Source organism: Tauraco erythrolophus, chromosome 11, assembly GCF_009769465.1.
Source record: "Tauraco erythrolophus isolate bTauEry1 chromosome 11, bTauEry1.pri, whole genome shotgun sequence".
Lineage (NCBI taxonomy): Eukaryota > Metazoa > Chordata > Aves > Musophagiformes > Musophagidae > Tauraco > Tauraco erythrolophus.
In genome coordinates this window covers 23,383,838-23,396,407 of record NC_141475.1, presented here as the reverse complement: position 1 = coordinate 23,396,407, position 12,570 = coordinate 23,383,838, and the positions used below count along the sequence as shown (strand labels likewise).

General features: G+C 37.5%; 1 protein-coding gene across 8 annotated transcripts in view; it reads left to right on the top strand.

Moving 5' to 3' along the window:
- Positions 1-12,570, top strand: part of NLGN1 (neuroligin 1) — a 308,845-nt gene that overhangs the window by 126,998 nt on the left and 169,277 nt on the right. The window lies entirely within an intron of this gene.

Genomic DNA, 12,570 nt, shown 5'->3' with positions numbered 1-12,570 from the left:
AGTCACAGAAACGGTCTTGTAAGAAAGACAATGTGACTCTTCTGTGCCAACTGCAGAAGAGGTGTATCTGTACTTGCATATATGTGTTTATATATTACTGTATGTGCGTACATTCAGGCACACATATATGCTACAGTTATTATGCAGCAACACTTGGCATATACTTGGAGTACCACGTCACTTCATGAAACACATTTAATCTTTATGATTTCCTCATAAAATATATATGACAATTCTATCCCAGGTGAGAAACAAGAAAAGAGTCTTTCCAAATGTCCATCCCTGGGTCAGTGAGAAGCAAAGATGGCAATCCCACCTAATGATCTAACCACGTGAAAACACTGGCACAAAAGAGCTGTCTGACATGCTGATCAGCTTTCCACTAATTCAGATACCTCATATACCACTTTTGCAAATCCCTCAGTCTATGAAAAGATAAAACATAATTTCTGGGAAATAAGGAATCTTTAAGAAAAATATTTTAAGTGTTTCAGAGATTCAGGGAGGGACATCTTTTAGAATTGTATTTAAATTATAATTAAACTTCCTATTTTTTAAAGAAGTATAGGTCCCTCCAGAATATAAATAAGGTACTTTAAGTGAAATAATCTATAATTAGAGGATCCAAATGTTTTGTGTGACATTAGTTTTGGTTTTTTTTTTTAACTTTACAGATAACCATCTGCTTTAGAGCAGTTTTTCACACTGTCTTGATTCTGACCAGGAAAGAATTTCTTTTAATAGTGTCCTATTTCTGGACCCAAATGGACTGAGAATGCATAAAAGTGAAAAAGGTTTTAAGGGATTAGTAAAAATGAATGAAGTGAATTCATACCTGAAATGAAGTTCTACTTTGTGTCTATAAATGATTACTTGAAATGTGTGGAAATTAGGCTCAAGCAAAAAAAAAAAAAAAATCTATCTTACGGTTGGTAGTGACCAAAGTCTCTGAAATATCAGTTATTTATATGTCATTGCCAATGGACAAGCATCAATAGAAAAAACAATCTGAATGGTTTGATTTTTGCATAAAACGGGTAAGTTAGTAATATCCAGCTCAGACCTCTCTTGATCTCCAGGTCATAACTAGAATACATCAGTTTGAAATGTGAAATGCTGTTTTTTCACTTTCTAACTGTTGTTATTAAATGATGTGTAAATCATGTAAATACAAATCATTAGTCTCTGTAGAGATCACTCTAAAAATCATTCTTTGCATTTCCTTACTCAGTGTATGTCTACATGCTGATGCTAATAGTGGTTCCTTTTGCCTTTAAAATGTATTAACCAGGAAATTTGGGTAAATCAAGGGTAATTCCTATTGAGAGCTGTCAAAGTTACCAGAGAGACCAGCATAAAGGAAATGGAACAATGCAGCTATAATATATTTTATGGGAAGGAGCACCAGAGCCAGTGAACTTGTGCGGAGGCAAGTTAAAATTCAGAGACTTACATCATTCTTTCTTTCCAGCTTTTGTCTGCTTCATGCTATTTTATGGGATAGAAACTTACCCTGATAGTTTAGTTTAGACAGATAATTTTCTAGTACTTTCTCATTTTCCAACATCAGGTCTGGCTGTTTCCCCTAGGAACTTAAGGGAGAAACCAGCCTTCCAACTGTTATTAGATTGTCCTATACGAGTGCCCTAGTGACACCAGATCTAATGGCATCACTTGGCCTATGAGCCGCTGTGAAAGATTCTTGCTGTAACAGCTATAAAATCCTTTCTACAGGTGTGACTTGCTTACCTGAATGGAAAACTTCCCATTTTGAGCAAGGTTTTGCTTTAAAAATAAAGGAAAATTCATCTACCTGGACTTGTGCAAAGCTTTTGACACTGTCCCGCACGACATTCTTCTCTCTAAATTAGAGAGTCATGGGTTTGATGGATGGACCACTCGGTGGATAAGGAATGGTGGATAATCCATCCACTTAATGGATAAGGAATTGGCTCAATGGCCGCACTCAGAGAGTAGTGGTCAACGGCTCAATGTCCAAGTGGAGACCGGTCACGAGTGGCGTCCCTCAGGGGTCCGTGTTGGGCCCGGCCCTCTTCAACATCTTTGTCGGTGACATGGACAGTGGCATGGAGTGCACCCTCAGCAAGTTCGCCGATGACACCAAGCTGTGTGGTGCCGTCGACACGCTGGAAGGGAGGGATGCCATCCAGAGGGACCTTGACAGGCTGGAGAGGTGGGCCCGTACCAACCTCATGAAGTTTAAACAGGCCAAATGCAAGGTCCTACATCTGGGTCGTGGCAATCCCAGGCATAAATACAGACTGGGCGGAGAATGGATCGTGAGCAGCCCTGAGGAGAAGGACTTGGGAGTACTGGTGGACGAGAAGCTCAATATGAGCCGGCAATGTGCTCTTGCGGCCCAGAAGGCCAACCGCGTCCTGGGCTGCATCAAGAGGAGCGTGGCCAGCAGGTCGAGGGAGGTGATTCTCCCCCTCTACTCTGCCCTCGTGAGACCTCACTTGGAGTACTGCGTCCAGTTCTGGAGTCCCCAACATAAGAAGGACATGGACCAGTTGGAGAGGGTCCAGAGGAGGGCCACGAAGATGATAAGAGGGCTGGAGCACCTTTCCTATGAGGACAGGCTGAAAGAGTTGGGGCTGTTCAGCCTGGAGAAGAGGAGGCTCCGGGGTGACCTTATAGCGGTCTTCCAGTACCTCAAGGGGGCCTACAGGAAAGATGGGGAGAGGCTGTTCAGGAGGGGCAGTTATGATAGGACAAGGGGTAATGGTTTTAAAATAGAGGGAGGTAGGTTCAGGTTGGATATTAGGAAAAAATTTTTTACTATGAGAGTGGTAGAACACTGGAACAGGTTGCCCAGAGAGGTGGTGGATGCTCCATCCCTGGAGACGTTCTATGAAAATAAAGAGAGAAAATTAAATCCTGAATGCAATCAGCTGCTCTGTGGTCCAGGCGATACAGAAATCCAAGGCAAACAAGGATGAGTCAATTAGGCCATAAAAATAGACCTGAGCAGCTGCTTATTAGGAAAGGAAAGGTGGTACACAATTGGCCATTTCTAAAATGATGACGTAGATAGTTTCACATCATCTACTTATTTGCAACTTTTGGCATGTCTTCCTTGGTATTGGTACATTGGGATTGTACACCAGCTAAAAAGGTCATATTAATGTATTCTCCTTGGTGTCCTAACAACTCTTGTAGATACTTTTTGACTTGCTATCTTAAACCAAACAGAAGGAGGCATCAGGGTGATATTCTTCTTTCTTTATTCTTATTATTCACCGTTTTGAGGCAAAAAAAAAATAAAATTGAATACTATTAAAGACAGATTTTACATGCACAATTTTGTGCTGACCCTATTTGTTGTGAAGCAAAAAAAGATAATTTGTGTTTATAAGTTGTTTGTACAGACTGAGAGGATTTTGGGGGAAGCAGTGTTGGTTTTGGGTTTTTGTTTGTTTTGTGTTGGTTTTGCCTCTGGCTTTTCTTGTGTCCCATGACAGTGCTCAGCTATACAGGCAAAAGGGATAACTTTTCTCCCAACTCATAAAAATACTTCAGAAAATTACTCTATTATGCTTTTATGATGGCACGGAATATACTGAATGGCTATTTTTTTTTTGCCTTGGGTTTTGTTTTTTCTTCTAGTTTTTGTTTTCCTTCAAGGTAAATTGCTAATAGACTTTGCTTTTTTCACTTCTCTTCTTCATTTGTTCCTATTTGATGTTAGCTTTTAGTAATTTGTTTAAGAACAACACACAACGAATGGTAGAAAGAGTTTTCATGCAGCTCCTTGGTTATAATTAGGAAGAAAACTGGAATATATTTACTCGTGTACGTCATTTATAACGTTTGGGCAATTTGCCAGTGTACTGCTAACTGATTGCCTTTGGGATTACGAACTCTGCACATGCTCTAGTCAGACTGCAAACTTCTTTTTGAGTTTTTTTACACTGTCTTGCCACTTACCCTCTCTCTTGAACTATGTTGTTAAGGGGCTCCAGCAGCGAATCCTTGACTGAAGTGTTATTACCACTGAAACATAATTGTGCATGACAGTAAGTTACCTCCTACTGAGGACTGAGCTGACAAGAATAAAGTTTTCTGGCGATGGGCATCTGCCAATTTGTATGATGACATTGTGAGCATTGGTCACTGGAGTCACCTGAAAAAGTCTGGCAGCTTATGTGAGGACAGAACTTGGACTCCTTGGCATTATTGGCAGTTCAAAAAGAGAGGAATTTCCTTGAATTGTGAGCTTGATGAGACAAGGGTTCCCCTTTTCATACAGCACAGTCTTTCTTCATCAAAAAGGCTGCTCTACAAAGAACAGTGTTGTATTTGGGAAAGCTGTTGTATTCCAGAAGCCTTAGTAAATGTCCAAACTGTCAAGACATTTATCTCCTATTTCATGCTGAGGTAGCCACGTTATGCACATGTTAGTTGACTCCCAGACTTGCTTTCTGAGTGTGGAAATGCATTTTTCTGAGATGAACTCTAGGTGCAGTTGTCTGGATAGTTTGTTTCAGAGGCTACTGCCCAGAGGTGGTGTGGCTGAGACCGCAGGCCCCTGGCTCCTCTGCCCAGCGCTTCCCTGCAGCAGCATCTTGGCACTGGCCTCAGAGATCTGCACGTTGCTGGTCTCCCGAGGCTGGTCACGCAGGAAATGTGGCCACCCTCCCATTACAACTCCATCACAGTCTGCTTTTTTGCAGGTTTACATTATGTCAGTATCTACTGAAGACCTGAAAAACTCAGCTCAGTGCATGAGGTGCTCCAGCCAACTCCACCTACTGTAGCTTCATAGGCTGGTTCTTATATTTCTCTGGCTTTTATGGAGATCAGACAATTCTTAGATAGCTATTGAGTGAATGAATCAGAGTCCTATTTTCCATTGCAACTAAATGGAAATTTATTGCCTTTACTCCTTTGTTGTTTCTTTGAAAATCACAGTTTAGCTGCTGTGATAAGGGTGTTTAATTCTCTGGTTTGCAGTATTCCAAGAGAAAGCGGAGCTTATTTTAATGGTCCCTTCCAGCCTTGAAAAGATGAGTGTTTATAAGTATTTGCAGGCACCTAACTTGGAACTTTGCCCTACCAAAAGTAAGCTGGCACAAATCCTTCACAGCCCAACTGCTTAGACATTGTCTCCCCATCTTTCCTCCAAACGTTTCAGTTCTTTCTTTCTCATGTACAGACATGTCAAGCTTCATGAGCTGATCACAAGCCTCACTCTCTTGACCTATAAGACCATCTGATTGTACATTCATCCCCATCTCCTCGTCTGATACATGTTCCCACTTCCAATTTTCATTATTTTCAGAGATCTATCTCTGTTTTACCTGAAGGAAATAGAAAAATTTTCTCAATTCAGACTGGGCTTTCTCAGAGCGTTGCACAGCTCTTAATCATTTTTCTGATCAGAAAGTTTTACTGCACTTACTGTCTCAAATACTACGTGTGTTATGAAAGGGCTAAAGGAAAAATGGACTTTAATACTTAGATATATTTAGATAGAAAAGATCACAGAAATTGTGCTAAAAATCAAAAAGGTATTATTCTATTCCTTAAAGCATCTTAAGATCACGGATACCTATTTTTCCCATATATATTGATACTACTCCCCTCTAAACTCCCAAAAGAAAACCCCAGATTCCCAGACAATCATGGTTTGTGAATAGATCGATTTAAGGTGCATTTCTTTGTCTAAAGAATATACTGTCACAAAATCACATCAACATTAGGATGAGAATTTTATTGGTATAGTGATGCTTGTATGTTTTAATGAGTTACTGTTTCTCTGAATATCATATAGTAGCACCTATGCATACATTTTATTAAAAATACCTGGTTTGCACTCTGAAAGAAGTGCAAGGTAACTAGCATTTTACAATGTGGTAAAAATGAGATATGAATTTGTGTGAAGGTGACTTGTCAACAAGGTAATTTCATTATTTTCTGTGCATGTGCCTTTAATATAAAACTATATATTAGAGGAACATACTAAAGTTTGATGATCCCTTTGAGTAGTGAAGGCCGCCTTCCATTTTTCCATCTTCCCATCATTGAAGTAATGACCACCAAATGTAGTACAACATCTTCTCCAATGAAGAGAGTCTTGAAAATAATTTTGCTCTACACAAGACATAGTGTTTAATGTTAAAAAAAATACGGGATCTATCTGAAGTTCTTAACTTCCCTCCCTTCAGAATGATTTCTAAGAATGATTTAGACACAAGATACTCAGTATGGAGGCAGTGTGCCACTTAATATCAAGCATGAAAAGAAGAACAATCATTGTAATGCAAGAGAAGGGAGTCAGAGTTGGTTTCCTTTTGTTTCCTATAGAATTCTTGTTGAAAAAAGATTGTGACATAGTTTCTTGTTCTGTAGAATGGAAAATTGCTACTTACTATAATTGTTATAAAGCTGTCATCATTCATAACTATTTATAAAGTGATTTGAGATCTTCAGAGGGCTATATGCTGTAAATGAATAATCATTCACTCCAAAAAGTATTAATATCAATAATAATTATTATTTTAAAATTTATTTTTACCTGAATTCTAAAAGTATATACTATTTTTTACTACCTTTAAAGAAACCAAACCAGTTAGTTTTTTATAGCTTTCAGAATGCTAAAATAAAAGCAACCCTGCTCGAAATTTCTCTTTTTAGAATATATCCACAAATCCAAATAGTAAAAAAAATATTTTTTTTCTTCTGGTGTCTCAATTACACCAAATAACAATAGCCTTGGATTTAACTATTATAGTTGTTACAAAAACTAAGCCCCTGTCATACGTGATTTGATTCGTTTTGTTCAAATACTGCCATTTAGACAGATATTCAGTGTATTCCACTTTCCTTTTTCGTTCTTACTGTTTATTAAAATAGGCCATGATTTTTATCACTGGTTATCCTATTGTAAACACACAACTTTAATTTCCAAAGGCATCTTCCTTCCTGAGTCCTATGGTAATCCTCAACCCACATATTATTGGTTTTCATTTTTTTTTGAATGTCAATTTTAAACCTTTAAGTATTGAGCCCAAATTAATTTTTATATGGGCTCTTTCTTCATCATATGGAGTAAATTGCGTAGAACAGGTCATTTATGTAGTGCTGGACATTTTGCTAGAACAATATCTCAAAAAAAAAAAATTCTCCCCTCATATTTGATTCCTACTACTGTAATAGTATTTTAGAAATAGTTCAGGAAAGATTAATGAAGGCCCTTTGACAAAACTGTGGGTAGTGTTTTGGGAACAGACAAGTATGATCTGTAGGAGATATGAATTGTTAGTGATGATGTTAACTTCATGCTTCCTATTTATGGATTTTAGTATGCTGCTTATGAAAGGTCTTGAGTTTACTAACCCTGCAGAATGGAAATCTGTTCGAAGACTAGTTCCTGACCAAGAAATCTTAAGGTTCTATAAAGCATTCTGTCACAGGGAAGCAAACTGATTTTGTGAGATTGTGTTTAAAGTGAAAATCTAAGTTTGAAGCTAGTAAAACACAAATATCATATGGATACTTATTGGCTTAAAAGGTTTAAAGAGAGAACAAAACTTTCTTCAGTGTCCTGTAAAGATTTTTCTCTACTTTGGTGTACACACCAAAGTTTACTATGGATTTTATTTTATCAAGTTATTCCTGTAAATTCCAGTTGTTCTCTCCTCATTGGAGACCTGTTGGTAATACAATACCTTAAGCACATGATAGGGAAATAAAGCCTCAGTTAGTTGCATTTAAAAATAATGTACTCTAAAGTTTACATATGAGAAATTAGAAGATGCTAACACAAACTCTTCCTAATTCTGTCCTGTGAGGCCGTGCAGGTGTTGAAGGGGAACCATGGAAGACTTTCCCCAGTCGTAATTTTATTTGTTGCTGTTGTCAGTTGTGGGGCTTTTTTCTTCTAGAATTTCAATGTTTGAAACCAACATACCTGGGGCTGTTGCGATGTTTAAAAATTTAATCGCCTTAGCTCTGCCATGGTCTGTGGATTTCGTATCTCAGCCTAAATGAAAGAGAAGCTCTGATGGACAAGAGCCAAGAGGAGGAATAGATGGAGAAAATAATAGAAGGTGGGTATTACAATAACTGGTATAATCTTTAATGCACTAAAATTATACTAAATTACTGACATATATTATTGAAAACAAAATAAATGAGAACGTAAGGCGTAGGTCATTCTGATATTCTTTGTTAGAAGGATGATAGACTACCAAATTTCATTTTTTAAATAGACACAGAGCATTTTAGTATTGGTCAAGAATTCCAATATACCCCTGCTTTTAGTTGTGAATCTAGTTGGATAAATCATCTTTGTCTCTCAGTGGTGGAAATGAGACACAAGCATTGCTTAATAAATTTGTTGCAGTTCATTGCTGTGACAGCTAATAGATGTACATATTGGCAATTTGCTTAGTAGATTATCATTTACTGTCAGTTTTTTTTAATTAGAGTGTGATCCTCCATTGTCTTTAATCTATTTGCATCATGGATGACAAATTTCTTTCCTTAAGGGTAATCCCTTATTATCACAAAATAATTTTATGCAGACTATTACATGAAGAGAACACCCAAAACTGTGGGTTTCTTTAAATAATAAATGCCAGAATTTGGCTCTTTAAGAGCCGCATCATAAGTGCTGATTTATTGTAGTTCTTAAAGCAATATTCATTTCAACTGTAATCACATTTTACACCAATTACAAAATGAACTTTCTGTTTTGACTCTCCAGATCTCTGTTATCATGATAGATATGTATCACAGGAAACAATTTATTTTACTAGTCAGAATAATATTACTAGGAGATACAGTGCAGCTTGTTTCTTCTAAGCTTCAGAAAAAGATGCTGGCAGTGCCAAAGTTTGCGACATTCACATCATGCAAGAGTGTCAGCTGAAAAAAAGTGAGGGGAAATTCTTGGAGAATTTCAACTGAAGTCAACACAAGTAGGAAGTGCACAGTTATGCAAAAAGTCACCTTTATTGCCTCAATTAACTGTCCTGTCATAGGAGAGAATCATGAATGTCGGATGTATACACTAACACTTTATACCTGGTAACATTCAATGAATATTCATTTGGTGCAATCCAATGAATCCTTCTTAATTTCTCTATTTTTCGTTTGTTCTGTACATATCAGAACTCAGTTAAGGAAGTAGAAAACCCCGTACAGAACTCAAACAGCAACTGAATGAAGTATCCTCAAAAAGCTGGAAAAACCTAAGGGGCATTAACAACATGAGTAACACATGGATTCTTCAGGCTCGTAACTTCGCTGGTCTATAAAGATGAGTTAAAAATTAAGAACAAAGTTGTCCTAGCTAAAAACTAAATATCTAAGAAACAGCTGCAAGCACTTAGAAATGCAGCAATAAGAGCAGTAGGCAAGTGGTTTATGTGGAAAAACACAGCATCTTCTGCCTACATGTGTAGCGTGGTACAAAGGCAGAACACTTTATCTGTGCCTGCTGGGATAGCAGGTGCCCACTGGGAAGTAAACAAAACTCATTTCATCGCAGTGTTTTGCCATACACGACTCACTCTCACAGGATCAATGGTCACTTTTTCCTCGCGTTAGTTCAGATGACTGTCACTAGCTTTAAAATGATATATGCCAGTATGTGTCTTACTTTCAACAGTTTATAAGATGTTTTAAGCTATGGAAAGAAATATTTAATTTCTTCACAAAGAAAGCACCTAGAAAACAAATGGAAAACAAGTAAGATTCTCACTTTATGTTGAGCTTGGACTGTAGCTTACATAGGCTCCAAGGAATGTGTTGTAGTGAGAACAGTAGATTAGAGAAGATGAAATCATTTGAGGAAATGTCATCTGGTGCTTCAACGGAAAAGAAGAAACAATGCCACAAATTCTCTCAGTTTTCTCCTTAGATACCTTTTTTATGATGTAAAACTGGGAGCTGAGCTGTCCTCAAAGGTAATGGAAAGCAAAAGAAAATATTTTCTATTGAAAAGGGCAGTCATTTTCTTAAATTCTCCTTCACCAGCCTGATTTCTCCCTGCTTTTAGATGAACCACTTTTGAGTACCAGCTAGTAAAAGTAGCATCTCAGGAAGGTTTTATTTGACGTTAAATATTTGCCTGTTCTTTAACAACAAAGTCACAGAATCATAGAACGGTTTGGGTTGGAAGGGACCTAGTTCCAACCCCCCTGCCATGGGCAGGGACACCCTCCACTACACCAGGTTGCTCAAAACCTCATCCGACCTGGCCTTGAACACTTCCAGGAATGGGGCATCCACAAATTCTCTGAGCAACCTCTTCCAGTGTCTCACCACCCTCAGAGTGAAAAATTTCTTTCTTATATCCAATCTAAATCTCCCCTCTTTCAGTTTAAAGCCATTGCCCCTTGTCCTATCACTGTCCTGCGAATGGTAAATGGTTTGACAAAATAATACCTAATTCAAGATTATACAGCTCAGAAAAATCATTCTAAAAGTGGAAAGTGTGGAAATACATAAGCTTCCCTTGGCAAAACCAAAAAACAACCACTCCTCCCCCAAGGGCTACATTTGCTGTCCCAGAGAATTTGTCTCTAGTAATTATGGGCATATTGCAGAATCAGAGAGTGTGAACAAAAGACATAATTTCATCTGCGCTCTGATGTCATATTTCACATTCTTATGTGTATATATATTTTAACAACTGGCTTTTCAGCTTTTAATTCACATAATGATGAATTTCAACCTTATGACACTGAATGCAATGTATTGATGTATCTAATGAAGCTTACTGTAAAAGTTATTTTGTTAAAAAGGAATATATTCACTTTGTCAAAACCTATAGCAACTAGACTCATTAAGAGCCAAAGGGAAACAGTAAGAAGCGGATGTAAACTGAGGTATTAGCCTCTTCCAACAAAATGAGCAGAGCTTGGTTAGCGTGTGTAAACAAACCAAAGCCTCATTTTGATAAGTAGTATTATATTTTCATATTTTTTATCTAATTTAATTATGCTAGAATTATGAACGCATATAACCATTGTAACTGAATCAGTGTCAGAAATTAGCTATTGCTACAGTTAAGACTTAAACAGAAGAAACCGAAAAATCCAAAATGGGGAGAACAGTTTAAATTCCGAATTTTATACCACTGCGCTTGAAGTCTGCTTTTACATTGAAAATTTTCGGGATCAAAGAACACTTTGGGTCTAAATACCTTTTCTTGGCTTTATTGCTGTCACATTAGCATGTGTCATCATAACGATTCCGAGAGGCAGGACAGTCTGCCACATCTACAAATGTTTTTAGGCAGCTTGTCTCTGATTAGACAAAAATTTGGCAGAGGATGCAGCCAAAGCTGCACCTCTTGTCCTCTGTGCTAGACCTATAGTCTTTCTACAGATGTGTGTTTCCGCTGACACCACCAAAAAGTCATCAGGTGACTTTGAGATCCGTTGCATTAAGACTGCTAAAGCTAGTTGGTTGTGAAATTCATTCATCTAAATCAAGGGGTCATTTTAAGCATGACAGAAGGATAGGAGGTAAGGCTTGTAGCCTTTGCTTGTTTTATTTTATTCTCATCCCTCCTATTACCTTGTCTTGTAACCTTCGTTAAGTCCATTAACCTCTTTATGACTCTGTGTCACTTCCCATGTGTTGTCCTTTTAGATTTAGTCATTAAAGGCAGGCGTGTATAAACTATGCAGAACAACGGGGCCCTTCATGTTACTGCAGTAGAAATTGCAAATAATTGAAGGAACCTATCAACAGCCAATAAGCCAACACAGAGCAATGATCCATGCCATTTAATTTTCTATCTAGTTAATGTTTTAATTATTTTACTCCCCCTTCTCTGCTTAGTGTTGCCACTGTGTACATGAGAATGTTCAACTTACTTTCTGCATCAAACCACGGACTGCTCTAGTAAGGTTTGAACATAGGGCGTAGGTGGGCTGGGACCTGGTTTGAACAAGCTGACGTGGTCAGGGTAAAGAACATTCCCTAGAGAAAGGCTTCACATTTATGACATTGGACTATAAGTGTTTATTCCTGTTGGGTATTTTGCACCGTACCTTTGAAAGAGGTTAAAAATCACCAGGGCCCTGTTGAGTCCTCAAATGCGACTATGGATTATGTGGTCATTTGAAACAGCAAATGTGATCTTTCTTGTTACAAATGTCACTTGTCCATTATGTCCTAAGTGGTTGTCTCCATCTCCTCTAACAATCCATCAGAACAGAAATTCGTTGTACTTAACATTTTTAATCAGATTTTTTATGAAACAAAGGGGTTTTTTTCCACGCTTTTCTGAATACATGCATTTTAATTAAGATTGAGAATTTGTGCTTAGTCTTTTTTGTTTTAATTTTCATTTTTTTAACCATTTATGCTACTATTTCTTGATATTAATATTCATAACACAAAGTTCTATTCTAAATTCATTACTTCTTCCATTCATTTTCTTATCTGTATATGTACGTCTACAAAAGTGTAAATTAAAATTCATGAAAGAAAAGCCTCAACCAATAGAGAAATGAATTGCCAGATTTGTTTTTCTTTCTATATATCCTTTATTAGGTGGTTTATTGTTCTGATATTTGCTGATAG